The following is a 16835-nucleotide window of genomic DNA, read 5'->3' on the forward strand; positions in this document are numbered from 1 at the left end:
CGGCGCTTGTACAGTTGCAATCTCCGCTACCTCCCTAAATTATATCATAATGCATGTGGGAAGCAGGGAGTCCAATGTGGATGTCAGGTAGCCCTCTGTAATGAAGCAGCATAAATATTCTCGCAGACCGTATAAATCTTTTAATTTTGTAAGAGGTTTATTAGATGATGAGAGGGATTGATAGAGTGGACATGCAGAGATTATTTTCTCGGGTGGATGTAACTGTTACTGAGGGGCATAACTAGTCAGTCTTACAAGCATTTGGGGGAGGAGATGGCCTAGTAGTGTTTTTGCTGGACTATCAATCCAGAAACTCAGCTAATGTCTTGGGGACCCGTGTACGAATGCTGCCACGGCAGTGGTGGAATTTGAATTCAATTTTAAAAAAATCTGGCATTAAGAATCTACTGATGACCATAAACAATTGTTAATAGTTGGAAAAACCCAACTGGCTCACTAATATCCTTTCGGGAAGGAAATCTGCAATCCTTAACCTGATCTGGCAGACAGGTGACTCCAGGGCCACAGCAATGTGGTTGACTCCCAACCGCCCTCTAAGAGCGATGAGGGATGGGCAATAAATGCTGACCCCGCCAACTACATCCACGTCCCATGAATGAAGATTTGATTGAACTGACTTAACAATCATATTTGTAGTTCGTGTGAATTTCAGGCGGTGGGGGGGGAACAAAGGAGAAAAAAAGTGCAATCAGATGAGAGCAAGAAGTAAGAGCACAACAGGAGAAAACAGAGACAAATCTTGGAGGAAGCAGGAAAGCACATAAAATATAGAACCGGTGGGATAGTGCGGCTAAGATCGTTTACTATTTATTACATTTGCTGGATTACAAAATGGGGCGCCATCTCATCGGTAGAATTGGAACATTTTGAGCAAAGATGAAGAGGGATTTCTTCATTCAGTGAGTGGTGAAACGATTACCCGAGAGGTCTGTTTGTAATTTTTATTAATGATCTGGGTGAGGGTATAGTTGGGTGGATTAGTAAATTTGCTGATGACACCAAAGTTGGAGGTGTGGTAGATTGTGAGGAAGGGTGTCATAGTCTGCAGGGAGACTTAGATAGGTTGCAGAGCTGGGCCGAGAGGTGGCGGATGGAATTTAATGCGGAGAAGTGTGAGGTAATTCACTTTGGTAGGAGCAACAGATGTGTCGAGTATAGGGCTAACGGGAGGACTTTGAATAGTGTGGATGAACAAAGGGATCTAGGTGTATGTGTACATAGATCCCTGAAAGTTGGGAATCAAGTAGATAAGGTTGTTAAGAAGGCGTACGGTGTCTTGGCGTTTATTGGTAGGGGGATTGAATTTAGGAGCCGCAGCGTCATGTTGCAACTGTACACTACTCTAGTGCGGCCGCACTTGGAGTACTGTGTGCAGTTCTGGTCCCCGCATTACAAGAAGGATGTGGAGGCATTGGAGAGGGTGCAGAGGAGGTTTACTAGGATGTTGCCTGGTATGGTGGGGAGGTCCTATGAGGAGAGACTGAGGGATTTAGGGTTGTTTTCATTGGAAAGAAGGCGGCTAAGAGGGGATCCTATTGAAACATATAAGATGATTAGAGGTTTAGATAGGGTGGATAGTGATAGCCTTTTTCCTCGGATGGAGAAAGCTAGCACGAGGGGGCATGGTTTTAAATTAAGGCGGGGTAGCTACAGGACGGATGTCAGGGGTAGGTTCTTCACCCAGCGGGTGGTGAGGGATTGGAATGCCCTGCCTGCTGCAGTTGTAAATGCGTCTAGTTTGGGGGCGTTTATCTCTGGATAGGTTTATGGACGAAAAGGGATTGGTATAGGCTAGTGGGTCATTGTTCTTGTAACTGGTCGGCGCAACATCGTGGGCCGAAGGGCCTGTTCTGCGCTGTAATGTTCTATGTTCTATGTTCTATGTCTGTGGAAGCTCAGGCGCTTGTGTGTTCAAGGCAGTTTAAAAATACCTTCTTAGTTTTTACACATTAGGAGATCTATGGGGCAGTGAAAGAAAAAGGTGTTGTAGATGATCGGCCAGGTCTTGTCAAAGTGCAGAATAGATGCTAAGAGCTGAATGGTCTTCTCTGTTTCTATGTCCTTTTGTTCTTGAAGGGAAACGTCCAGGAATGTTCGCCAGCACATGGTTGAGGTACTCATGAGGTACACAGCCATAGATATCCGAAGTTACAGCACACATTTATCTTCATAATGATGGAGAAGAACATGCATAAAAAGAGAAAACAAATAAATAGGAACCGCGAATATTGATGGGAGAATGGGGCATTGAAAGTAAGAAAAGCAACAGCATTAACAGAAATGGATGTCCACCCCCATAGAATCATAGAATCGGTATACTGCAGAAGGAGGCTATTTGGCTCATCGTGGCTACACTAACCACAATCCCACCCAGACCCTCTTCCCGTAACTCCATATATTTCCCCTGCTAATCTACTTGATACTAGGGTCAATTCAGCACGTCCAATCAACCTAACAGCGATGGGAAATGTTTAGAAATGTTGTTCTTACCTGGTCTGGTCTGCATGTGACTCCAGAGCCACAGTAATGTGGCTGACTTTCAACTGCCATCTGAAATGGCCTGGCAAGCCACTCCGTTCAAAAGCAACTCGGGATGAGCAATAGATGTTGACCAGGCAGCGACACCCAGGCTCCCATGAATGATTTTTTTTAAGTAATTTAATATGCACCCATAAAAACAAAAAACATGAAATGAACTCAACAGCCTCAAAGAAGTTAAGTCTGCTGGAATAATTGATTGTGTCCATTAATTAATAAATAATGTAAGGAAAGGATAGCAGACGTACTCGTGTTTAGGTACATCAATTTCTACACTTGATGTACCTAAACACGTGAATCTTCTAGACTAATGTCATCCGATTTGAATTGGGGAGCAGAATTAATAACTTAGCTTCACGGCTGTGGAATGATGATACGACCCAAGGTTCTATGGAAATAAGAGCTCGCTAAAACAACACAATATGAGGAGCAATTAAGTGTGAATTACGTTTGGGGTTGAGCGCATGGAACAAAGAGACTGACAATAAAAAAAATGATGTTTTGATTGCTGAGGGAGCAAACCTTTCTAGGGGAAAAAAATCAGCTTTATTATCATCACAGCTACAGATTGACTGGGTTCAATTTCTCAGTCAAACAAACGAGAACAGTTGCTGAGATGACGGGAGAAAGAAGGGAATTGACTGAACAGTGGCTTGCTTGAGATCGTTGTTACTGAAAAACTCAGCAGGAATTCAAATATTGGTGAAAGCTAAGACAGTCTTGTCCTTTGCCTTTCCAATAGTTCCCGTGATCCCTGCTGCCTTTGCCTGTGCCCATACAACTTTTTACCTCCTATCTTCCACCCTGGGCATATTTATATACTTCAATTACTGTGTCGATGTTGCTCATTTGTGTTATTGTCACTGTTAGTCCTGCAACATTTGTCAACTGCAATGACCGTAAATGCACTTCACTGTGCTATTAACACTTACTGTGGGTGCATGCATAGGCTATATTCAGCCTGTTGAAGCACTCTTATCCTGTCATTGACAATTGTTGTGGTCGCTTTCCTAGACAGTGATTACAGCGCAAATATAGTTTTATCGTATTGTTGACGATGTTTGCTGGAGTTGCGGATAGCTATGAGGGCCAGCACAGAATACAGTACGACATAGATCAGTTGGAGACTTGGGAGGAGCGATAGCAAATGGAGTTTAATCCTGACAAATGTGAGGTAACGTATTTTGGAAGGTCTAATAAAGACAGGAAATATACATAAATGGCAGAACCCTTAAGAGTATTGATAGGCAAAGGGACACAGGTCACTGAAAGTGGCAATGCAGGTGGAGAGTTGAGGAGGAACTTCTTCACTCAAAGGGTGGTGAATCTCTGGAATTCTCTGCCCGTTGAAGTGGTGGAGGCTGCCTCGCTAAATATTTTTAAGACGCGGGTTGATGGGTTTTTGATAAGAGAGGGGATTAAGGGTTATGGGGAGAGGGCGGGAAGGTGGAACTGAGCCACGACAGATCAGCCATGATCTTATTGAATGGCGGGGCAGGCTCGAAGGGCTAGATGGCCTACTCCTGCTCCTATTCCTTATGTTCTTATGTTCTTATGTTCAAATCAAATCAAAATACAAGATGAACATTGTCATTGGCAGAATAATGAAACCGTGGCAAAATTGTGCGGATAATAATTGCCAAAAAGGGAAAACTAATATTTAGGGATAGAGACAACACAATAGTAAGAAATTAACAATAATTAATAGTAACTGTGCATATTGATATTGAAAACAGTTAGGCGTGGTGGTAGTGTTGAGCACTGCTGCCTCACAGCAACAGAGACCCAAGTTCAATTACTGGCTTGGATAACTGTCTGTGCAGAATCTGCACATTCTCCCCGTGTCTGCATGGATATCCTCCTAGTGTTCCACTTTCATAGAAATCGTGGAAACCCTACAGTGCAGAAAGAGGTCATTTGGCCCATCGAGTCTGCACCAACCACAATCCCACACAGGCCCTACCCCGATATCGACCCGCTAACCCCTCCAACCTACGCATCTCAGGGCACTAAGGAGCAATTTTAGCACAGCCAATCAATCTAACCCGCACATTGTGCTACCGTGAGAAAGACGCGCTGGTTAGGAGCATTGGCCATGATAAATCCTCCCTCAGTGTACCCGAACAGATGCCGAAGTGTGGCATGTAGGGGATTTTCACAGTTACTTCATTGCAGTGTTCACGTAAAGCCACTTGTAACACTAATAAATAGAATTAAACAAAGACCTTTAAAAAGCCCACGATAGAGAAAGCAAATACATCTGTATCTTGAGCAATATAACTGGGGAGCAGACACATTGTGTTACAATTGTCTCCCAATCTGATAGGATGACACTTGGGTACTGGAGAAAGTGCAAAGTGATTCATCAATATTTTAATGGAACGGAGAGAGAACTCGGGGAGTTGTCAACCTGTGGCATTCTCGATCACAGAAAGCGGTTGGGGCCAGTTCGTTAGTGATGTTCAAGGGGGAGCTGGACTTTGCCCGTACAACTAAATTGATGGAGAAGCATGGAGACCAAGCAGGAGTGGGATTTGGAAGTGTTTGATCTGCCATGATCATATTGAATAGTGGAGTAGCTCGAAGGACCAAATGGCCCACTTCTGCATCTATATTCTATGTTTCTATGTATCTAAGAGGAAGTACTTAACAGCAAAAAGTGAATCGGCAATGGTTATTTACTCCAGTAAGTACAATGTCGAACTGTCACTAATATTAGTATTAAAGGTTAGTCAGTTTATTTATAAAGTGAATGTAAGGTAAAACGTTTCCACTTGTGGCAGTATAAGAACCACGCGGTATTACTACAAGATCAAAAGTGGTGTATTGATAGAAAATCAAAGACAACCTTTTCGCACAAAGCATGCCTATTTCATTCGGACCTGAGATTTTTTTTAACTGAAAATCATTAAAGGTTTGAAGGGAATGTTCGGGAAGAATTTAGAAACATTCAAAGTAGCAGGTCATGTTGCTCCAAAGGCTAATAATTCAGGCGGGATTCTGGGTTTTACAAGCAAAGATTAGAATTAGGAAATCAAAGATGTCAAGGTGAAACTTTACAAAGATTGGCCTGGGCACAACTACAGTATTTGGCAACACTCTTTAGGAAGAATACAAATGCTTCAGACAGGGAGTGGAGGAAATTTGCAAAGATGGTTGAAGGAAAGAGGGACTCCGTTGTGTCTATTAAATGGATAATTCTTCCTTAAGAAGGGGCATGTTGTACGAAGATTTGAACACAATGTGACTGCAGTTAGCCAGCAGCCATTCCCATTGACATCGAAACCCAGACCTCACCGAAATGAGGTGAACAACAAAGTAACCTAAGGCAATAAGATTAGACAAGCGGGTCGGATCTGCAATGCACTGGCTGAAAGTGTGGTGGTGGTACATTCAGTCGTGGCGTTCACCAGGATGTCCGGTAACTATCAGAAGATTTAAATAAATGCACTGTTGCAGCGTAGTGCCAGGTTGATTTCTCCTGAAAATGGTCATCGCAGACAGGATGAGCTGGCCTCCTGTGCCCGAACTATTGTATAATTATAAAGTATTATCATTCATTTGTTAGCCACAAGAAGGCTTACATTTACAGTGCAATGAAGTTACTGTAAAAAACCCCTCGTCGCCACGCTCCTGCTCCTGTTTCGGTATACTGATAGATAAGTAAGCACTGCAGTTCACATAACCTGTACATCTTTGGGCTATGGGAGGAAATCAGACCACCCGGAGGAAACCCACGCAGACACAGGGAGAATGTGCAAACTCCACACAGACAGTGACCCATGCTGGGAAATGAACTCGGGTCTCTGGCTCTGTGAGACAGCAGTGCTCAATACTGTGCCACCATGCTGCTGATCTCTTACTTCTATAAACTAAATGAGTAAATAATAAAATAAATTGATAGCAGTGTTAGAAAAAAATGAGTGATTTTGCTGTATATCAACTTTGAAATCAACCTGTTGAGCTGCAATTGTTCCTATTGTGCTATGAAATCTATCTATCCATTTCTCGTTCTTTAACTAATGCTCTGCTTTACCATGCCAAATAAATTGCACTAACGCGTGCACATCTAATTACTTCAGTTTTGTTTTTCTTTTGATATGTTCATGACATTTTAATTGTGGTCTATTACAGGAAGCACCCACGTGAAATGAACTGTTTGTTCAATTCTCCGCAACTAACATGCACACAGCGGTTACGTAATTATATTGCCACTGATAAATAAGGGATCGTTTCTGGCACAGCACACACACTGGAGACATCTCGAGTAAACAGACCCACAGAGAAAATGCACTCGCCGGCAAATGGTCCTTTATATGCCATTTACTATCCTGTCCTTGCAGCAATTGGAGTTCCAGGTGAGATATGAAGACAACCCTGCAGGTTATTGGTGAGCTCTCTGTGCAGGATTATTTTAAATGTGTTTTCGAAATTAACGCTTTTGGCGTGTTTAGTTTTTCGATGAACTAACTTTCTTTCGTTGATGCTGTTTTACTTATTTCTATTCATTTGCATTACCAAAAACCTTTCACCCAGAGTCGCGCCATCTGCATCCCCAACAAGTTTATCTGTATGGTTGCCATATCATATATACATGCATACACATACTTACATTGAATTTAAAAATCGCCATCAATGTGAGGGAACATAGTCCTACAACAATCCTTCAATTGTCCCTGAACCCTGATGTGGAACAAATAATTAGACTCAAACAGGTATTGCATATTAATGCTACAACCTTGTCTAAGCATTGATAGAGAGTGGGACAAATCTATTCTGACACTGTGTAATAGTTATAGCATTTTGAATGTTTACACAACACAAATCTAAAAGCGACCTGATCAGGTTAATTTCACCCAATGTAAATGCTGACATATTTAACACAGCACAAGTTAAACATAGATTGAAGTACGGCTTTAATCTAGAGTAGATGCTGAGAATGTATGGGCAGGGCAGGAAAACAATTTGGCTCTGTCAGGGATCTGACAATATATGGTGGCACGGTGGCACAGTGATTAGCATTGCTTTCTCACAGCGCTGGGAACGTGGCTTCGATTCCTGGCACGGGTCACTGTCTGTGTGGATTTTGAACATTCTCCATTTGCCTGCGTGGGTTTCCTCTGAGTGCTCTGGTTTTCTCCAAAGATGTGCAAGTTAGGTTGATGGGCCAAGCTGAATTGTCCCTATTGTCAGGGGGGACTCGCTCAGGTAAACACATGGGGTTATGGGGATATCGCCTGATAGGGCCTGGGTGGGATTACATAAGAACATAAGAAATAGGAGCAGGAGGAGGCCATGAAGCCCTTCGAGCCTGCCCCGCCATTCCATAAGATCATGGCGATTCAATAAGATCATAGGATCACTGTGGTCAGTGCAGCCATGATGGGCCGAATGGCCTCCTCCTGCACTGTGGAACCCTATGAATTTGATCTAACCTTCAGTCTCCCTGGACTGGAACATTCCAAGTTCTATTACGCCCTGCCTCAAGAAGATAGGAATGCTTACAGGAGGCTGACACTTGAAAATGTCTGTGGCTTTGCAGCTGTATGTTACATCAATTTCAATCCAGTGTTCAGAATTCCTTTTCAGCTATATATATCACAGTCACAGCTTCAGGGATCCTCATCAAAACCAATCATTTCCTTCAATCTGCTATAGGTTCTGCAGGTAAACGGTTCCAGCTAAACTGAGTTTGATACTAATGCTTTCAGCTGATTTTTTTCCTCATAGTCCAAACAAGTCTATGGTGTACCTCCATATTTCAATCTCATTTCATAGAATCCCTACTGTGCTGAAGGAGGCTGTTCAGTCCATCGCGTATGCACCAACCACAACTGTAGTCAGACCCTATCCCTGTAACCCCACATATTTACCCTGCTAATCTCCCTGACACTAGGGTCAATTTAGCTGGCCAATCAACCTAACCCATATATCTTTCGAATGCGGGAGGAACCGGAGCACCTTGAGGAAACACACGCAGGCACGGGGAAAATGTGCAAACTCCGCACAGAGAGTGACCCGAGGCGGAATTGAACCCGGATCCCTGGCGCTGTGAGGCAGCAATGCACTACCGTGCCACCCGAATGTGGATGTTGAAAGAACTGTGACCTTGTTTTCTCTTAAAGTTATATTCCTATATAACCTTTCATTGTGTATTTACAAACGTCAATGGCTTTTGCAATTCAGGGATTACCAGTCCGATAATTCAAGTAAGTATTGGCAAGCATTTGTAAGTTGGCAAAGTGGTAAGTTCTCGGTATTTTCAGTTACAAATCAGTTGGTTTGTTTAAAAAAATATGTATCTGAACATAACCAGTGTATTGATGTACATTGTGTCATATTGTGTATGTAATTGAATGAAGCCTGGGTGATATATATTGTTTCTGTAGTTCAGTGGCTGTCACGTTTGTGTACCTACAACTCCCCTGTTAAAACCTGGATGCAAATATTATCAGTTGTTGCCCGTTGGTGTAGGTGTGTGTTTCTCACTTGGCATTGTAATTCAGGAGGTCCTGGTTTGAAATCGCAGACGAGTTTTATGCTGTTATTCCCTGTTATGGGTGACACAAAGGCACAATGGTTAGCACTGCTGCCTCACAGCTTTAGCGGCCTGAATCCAATGACTGACAGTCCATGTGGAGTTTGAACGTTCACACCGTCTCTGCATTGGTTTGCTCTGAGTTCTCCAGTTTCCTCCTACAGTCCAAAAATGGTTAGGTGGATTGGCCATGCTAATTTGTTCTTCAGTGTCCCAAGATGCGCTGATTAGATGGATTAGCCCTGGTTAGAGTTTCTGGTTAGGAGGATGGGGTCAGCATGGAGAGGGCCTGGGTACGATTCTCTGTCAGAAAGTCGGTGCAGAATCTATGGGCCAATGTTGTTCAATCTTCTTCGACTATCCTATTCTCCATTGCAAATACTTAAGCGACTCATTTTTTTTTCTATTTTTCCTAATATTAATATTCCAGATTTTACTTCCTACAGTCAAGCATGATTTTTGTTTTGCTATTCAGAACACCAATTCAAAGGCCTGACTTTAGGGATCCAGTTGGCTGAATAAACAGGATAAATTAACGGTGTGTTATTTATGGCAGAAAACCTTGAGGGCAGAAGTTAAAGAGGTAGTATAATTAAATAACCTGGCAGTAATAGTCAATGTAATGGACCAAGGAAAAGAAGAACAAAAGCTGCACTGAGTGTCACCTTTAACATATAGAGTTGTTGTGAAGTGCAACATAATATGGCGAAAATTAGTGAAAGCAGATTTAACAGTAACTTTCAAAAGTAAATTGGATAAGTGATAGGACTGTGGCACATGGTTGGCACTGCTGCCTCACAGAGCCAGCGACCTGCGTTGAATTCCAGTCTTGGGTTTTGGGTGGAGTTTTTACATTCTCCTCGTGTCTGCTTTGGTTTCCTCCGGGTGCTCCAGTTTCTTCGCACAGTTAGGAGATGTGCTGGTTAGGTGGAATGGCCATGGTAAATTGCCCCACAGTGTTAGGGGGAATTAGTGTTTTAAACGCATTGTATTATGGGGATCGGGCCTTGGTGGGATACTCTATTGAGTTGACGGTGCAGACTCGGTGGACTGAATGGCATCGTTCGGCACTGTATGGGATTCTATCATTCTATGATTCTACATTCCTAATGCGGGGTTGGAGAACAAAACTAATGGCAATGTAAGAATATAAGAAACATCAGAACATAAGATCTTGGAACAGAAGTAGGCCATTTGGCCCCTCGAGTCTGCTCCACTATTCAATAAGAGTGCAGTTGATCTTTTTGTGGAATCAGCTCCAATTACACTCCCCTCCTCAACTACCCCACCCCATGCCCCCGCCCCCCGCCCACTCACCATATCCCTTAATTCCTTTACTTTTCCAGAATCTAATTTTGTCTTTAAAAGATTCAACAAGGTGGCCTCAACTGCTTCACTGGACAGGAAATTCAACAGATTCACACCCCTTTGAGTGAAGGAGTTCCTCCTCAATTCATTCCTAAAACTGCTCCCCCTTATTTTGAAGCTATGACCCCTCGCCAGTGGAAACAACCCCTCAGCTTCTATCTTTTCCATGCCCTTTTTAATTGTATATGTTTCTATATGATCTCCACTCCCAGTCTACTCAGTTTGTTTTCATAAACCAACCCTCTCAACTCTGGAATCAACCAAGTGAATAGCCTCTGCACAACCCTCAGTACATCCTTTCTCAAGTAAGGAGACCAACCCTTTACATAGTACTCCAGGTGTGGCCTCACCATCACCTTGCACAACGGCAAAATAACCTCCCTGTTTTTAAACTCCATCCCTCTAGCAATGAGGACGAAATTCCATTTTCCTTCTTAATTACCTGCTGCACCTGCAAGGCAACTTTTTGCAATTAATGCACAAGGACATCAGTGTCCCTATATAAGAGATCGATATTTATTGGTTGACCTATCAAAGTACTGACAAAGATAGAGTATTTGAGTATAGGAGTAAGGATGTATTGCTGCATGCAGGGCTTTGATGAGTAGACCTTGAGTATTGTGTTCAGTTTTGGTCCCCTCATCTGAGGAAGGATATTCTTGCTAGTGTGTGAGTCCAGCTAAGGTTTGCAAGACTGATTCCTGGAATGGCACGATTGACATATGAAGGGACAGTTCATCGACTGTACTTGTACTCACTGGAATTCAGAATAATGAGAGGGGATCTCATAGTAAAACATAAAATACTGATTGGACTGGACAGGTTAGATGCAAAAGAATGCTCCCAATTTTGGGGAAGTTCAGAACTGGAGTAACGGTCTAAAACTAAGTGGTAATCATTCAGGACTGAGATAAGGAAGAACGTCTTCACTCAGAGAGCTGTGAATCTGTAGAATTCTTTACCACAGGAAGCTGTTGGGACCACTTCGTTAAATATGTTCAAGAGAGACCTGAACGTCTAAAGAGTCCACGGGGATGGAGAGAAAGCGGGAGTGGGATACTGAAATCGCATGACCATATTGAAGGGTGGTTCAGCCTTGAAGGTGTGAATGGCCTACTCTTGCACCTATTTCCAATGTTACTATGTTTCGATGAAAACTGAGCACATTTCAAGAGCAAATGGCATTTCAAATTGTTTTGGAACAGTTTGAGTACTTCTGAAATGATTGTACTCAGAATGTGGGCAACTTGGCCACAGACAATATCTCACATTTGCCAATGTGATTGTGACCACCATGTTCCTCACTCTTAATGTGGAAATGAGAGATATCTAATGCAGCTGACTCTTTGGACCACTACCATTTCTTTCCTTAGGATAATTTCTGGAAGAATAATTCCATGCAGCAGAACAGACCGAAACATAATATCTCACCAGAAAAAATGACATTCCCGACAGTCCCACATTGGCACCGCACTGGTGTTTTAGTCTATATTACTTTTCTCAATCTCTGGAGTGGGAGTTCAAACCATAACAGAATGAATCAAAGGTGAGAATCGTTCCAAATGAGGGAAGGTTGACAAGCCAGGTCATGTTTCGTGCTGCTCTCATTTGTTTGATTTCGTTTTGTTTGAATCCAGGACCATGGTTCTGATCGACGCATCTTTCTAAATCTGTTAGTTTACTGAAAAAGGAAAATTAGAAGACTCTTCCCACGTAGTCTTTGTTTCTTTCCTAATTTGATCACCCGTTACGTGTCCAAATTGAAATTGTAACAGGAAATTTATCGGTGTTCAGATAAAATTTAGTTATATTTATTAGGGTCACAAGTAGATTGACATTAACACTGCAATGAAGTTACTGTGAAAATGCCCTGGTCGGTACACACCGGTGTCTATTCATGTTTAATAATGGAGAATTTAGCACGACAAATTCTCCTAATGAGCTCATCTTTTGGACTGTGGGAGGAAAGCGGAGCACCTGGAGAAACTCACGAAGACACGGAAAAGTCCATACAAATGGTGACATAAGCCAAGAGTTGAATATGGGTCACTGGCACTTTGAGGCAGCAGCACGAGCCACGGTGCCACCATGCCGCTCCATATCAAGTCTTGACTACTCATTTCTAACATTATCCATGACATTTGCCTTTTAAACATAGAACATTACAGTGCAGTACAGGCCCTTCGGCCCTCAATGTTGCGCCGACCAGTGGAACCAATCTAATGACCCTCTAACCTAAACTATTTCAATATTATCCATACGCCTATCCAATGACCATTTGAATGCCCTTAAAGTTGGTGAGTCCACAACTGCTGCAGGCAGGGCATTCCACGCCCTTACTACCCTCTGAGTAAAGAACCTACCTCTGACATCCGTCCTATATTTATCACCCCTCAATTTAAAGCTATGTCCCCTCGTGTTAGCCATCACCATCCGAGAAAAAGGCTCTCAGTGTCTACCCTACCTAATCCTCTGATCATTTTGTATGTCTCACTTAGGTCACCACTTCACCTTCTTCTCGCTAACGAAAACAACCTCAAGTCCCTCAGCCTTTCCTCATAAGACCTTCCCACCATACCAGGCAACATCCTGGTAAATCTCCTCTGCACCCTTTCCAATGCTTCCACATCTTCCTTATAATGCAGCGACCAGAACTGTACGCAATACTCCAAGTGCAGCTGCACCAGAGTTTTGTACAGCTGCAACATGATCTCACGGCTCCAAAACTCAATCCCCCTACCAATAAAACCTAATGCACTGTACGCCTTCCTAACAACCTTCTCAACTTGGGTGCCAACTTTCAGGGATCTTTGCACATGTACACCGAGATCTCTCTGCTCATCCACACTACCAAGAGTCTTTCCATTAGTCCAATACTCTGTAATCCTGTTATCCCTTCCAAAGTGAATCACCTCACACTTTTCTGCATTAAACTTTTAGGTTGTGTCAGTGCTCAACTCATAGTTCAAGCTATATTGCTACTGACCAATAGTTTTTAAGCATTGTGTCTGGCAAGGTACAAGGCCATTTCCAGCTGTAACTAAAGGATGCCTTATGGGCGGTGATGAAGGGAGAGTCTTTCGATGAATCAATCACATTACGAGGAGCGTCTGAAATATCTGTATTTCCCAACAGTGGTGCCAACATCTTTGCTACAAAGAATCACGTTATTGGTCTTTGTCAGAATTAAGTTGTGGCGAGATGCAGCGGCAGGATGGCCATTAACTGAGTTCGCAACAATTGTATTTTAGCCTCGTTCCTCTTTTAGTTACCTATGATGCTCCAGATACCTTAATAGTCGAATATCTCAAAATTTCAGAAATTTCTTTAACTCAGATTTTGTTTACTTTGCATAATCAACTTAGACGCCCGGGCGTACCGACTAGGACATTTTCAAAGTAACTTCATTGCAGTGTTAATGTGACACTACTTGTGACACTAATAAATAAATTTAAATTTTATCTGAACACTGATAAATTTCCTGTTATAATTTCAATAGGTTAAAGTTAATTGTTACACAATCATAACCTCCAGACTACTATGTGCAATTGCGTTCAGTTTTCTTTCTTGGTGCCAATTTCAGAAGTCTGCAAATTCAGGTCCTGCTAGCATGAAGCGATTTCTCTCGTTACTCATTTTCCTTACTCAGTAAACCTGCGTCGAACGAATGCATGTTTATTTAAGAAATAGAGTGGCACACTGGCACAGTGGTGAGCACTGCTGCTTCACAGTGCCGAGGAATTGGGTTTGATCCCTGGCTTTGTTCACTATCTGTGTGGAGTTTGGACATTTTCCCTATGTCTGTGCTGGTTTCCTCCCACAGTCTGAAAGAATTGCTGGTTAAGTGTATTGACCCAGAGTGTGGCGCCTAGGAGAACTTCAAAGTGACTTCATTGCTGTGTTAATGTAAGCCTTACTTGTGACTAATAAATACACTTTAGAGAGTCTGTAAACATTGTACCAAAACTGCATGAAATAAAACCGTTAATGGCACTATAATCTATTACTATGTCCTCCGTTTTGCAGTTAACATCATCGCAATTGTAACCCTGGTCCGCGGAGGTTGTGGTCTCTCCAGATGTGTCACTCGGTACCTATTGTTCATGGCAGTGACGGATCTGCTGGTTATCATCACTGCCGTTATATTGAACAGAATAGGCGGTATCTATTTCAGAAACACCTTCCTGTCCATGACATTAACATGTACTGTCAGCACTGTACTTATTTATTTCTCCCGAGACTCTTCTGTCTGGTTAACGGTCACTTTCACCTTTGATCGATTTGTGGCCATTTGTTGCCAGAAACTGAAAACAAAATACTGCACCGAGCAAACAGCAGCCGCGGTTATATCAACAGTCTGTATCCTGAGCTGTTTGAAAAATATCCCCTTCATCTTCACTTATGAGCCTTTGTACACAGTCAATAATGTGGCCTGGTACTGCAACCGGAAACCGATATTTTATGCGTCGCCTTTATGGACAGCGTTTGACTGGTTTGATAGACTTTTAACCCCATGCGTCCCGGTATTCCTCATCATATTGCTCAATGTCCTTACTGTCAGACACATTTTACTGACCAGTAGAGCCCGCAAAAAACTCCGAGGCCAAAACAATACGGAGAATCAGCGAGATCCAGAGATGGAAAATCGAAAGAAATGCATCGTTTTACTCTTCTCGATTTCAGGCAGTTTCGTCCTCCTGTGGTTAACCTACGTTGTCAATTTCTTGTCTGTTCGAATAACAAATACAAGCTACTTCACGGGTTTCAACTTCAGTAGCCCAAAGTTTATTCTGCAGGAAAGTGGAAACATGCTTCAACTACTGAGCTGCTGCACGAACACATTTATTTATACAGTGACTCAGAGGAAATTCAGACAGCAGTTATGGATCTCTATGAAGTACCCACTGAAATTAATTCCCAAGATCAATTGAAACAATCACTTGAAACACACAATTTCTCAAAATTTCTAACCTTGTGCTCGACACCCCATAGTTGTCTGAGTTCCTCGCCACTATACTACCCTAATTAAAGTGGTAAACTCGACCTTCATTTCCCACTGATCTGTCATTTGATTTGATTTGACTTATTATTGTCACATGTATTAGTATACAGTGAAAAGTATTGTTTCTTGTGCACTATACAGGCAAAGCATGCCATACATAGAAGGGAGGGAAAATGCAGAATTTGCTGTCATAGCTAGGGTGTAGAGAAAGATCAACATAATGCCATTCAAACGTCTGATGGCAGTGGGGAAGAAACTGTTCTTAAGACGGTTGGTATGTGATCTCAGACTTTTGTGTCTTTTTTTTCCGATGGAAGAGGGTAGAAGAGAGAATGTCTGGGGTACGTGGGGCTCTTGACTATGATTGCTGTTTTTTTTTTCTGAGGTGGCAGGAAGTACAGAAAGTATCATTGGATGGGATGTTTGTTTGGACATCATTTAAGACCCTTTGTACATTCTTGAGCTAGTGAACAGAGCAGGGGCCATACTAAGCTGTGATACAACCAGAAAGAATGCTTTCTATGGTGCATTTGTGGAAGCTGGTGAGAGATGTAGCGAACATGCAAAATCTCCTCTGTCTCTTGAGAAAGGGGAACATTTGTTGCCATTGCTGACTCATTTATTTAAAGAAATAAGGTAACACAAGTTATTGCTTTAAGATTGATTCTTCTCATGGAAGCTGTTACTTGTCAGCTGTGGTACTGCATCATAGATCATAGAACCCATAGTGCAGAAAGAGGCCCTTCGGTCCATCGAGTCTGCACTGAACACAATCCCACCCAGGCCCTACCCCCATATCCCTACATGTTATACCCACTAATCCCTTGAACCTCCGCTACCCTGGACACTAAGGGGCAATTTCTTAGCATGGCCAATCAACCTAACCCGCACATCTTTACACTGTTGGAGGAAACCGGAGTATCCGGAGGAAACCCGCACAGACACGAGGAGAATGTGCAAACTCCACACAGACAGTGACCTGGAGCCGAGAATTGAACTCAGGACCCTGGAGCTGTGAAGCAGCAGTGCTAACCACTGTGCTACCTTGCCGCCCCATCGTGAAATGGTTGTGAGTCAGGTCTCACACGAGGCTGATGCTCTGTGCTATGGAAGGGCATTGTCATCAGTAGCTCTCTCGGATACTAAATCAGGGTCAGTTCTCACCCTCAGTTGAAATATGTTAGTGGGGTTTTCCGACAAGGTGACAGAGTCAGGAAATCAATGTCACAATACAATAGGTAAACATTGTACTAAAACCAGTGAGAAGTCTTACAACACCAGGTTAAAGTCCAACAGGTTTATTTGGTAGCAGAAGCCACTAGCTTTTGGAGAGCTGCTCCTTCGTCAGGTAAGTGGGAGTTCTGTTCA

This window comes from Carcharhinus amblyrhynchos, unplaced genomic scaffold (genome assembly GCF_965287045.1).
Source record: "Carcharhinus amblyrhynchos unplaced genomic scaffold, sCarAmb.v2.hapA scaffold_39, whole genome shotgun sequence".
Classification (NCBI taxonomy): domain Eukaryota; kingdom Metazoa; phylum Chordata; class Chondrichthyes; order Carcharhiniformes; family Carcharhinidae; genus Carcharhinus; species Carcharhinus amblyrhynchos.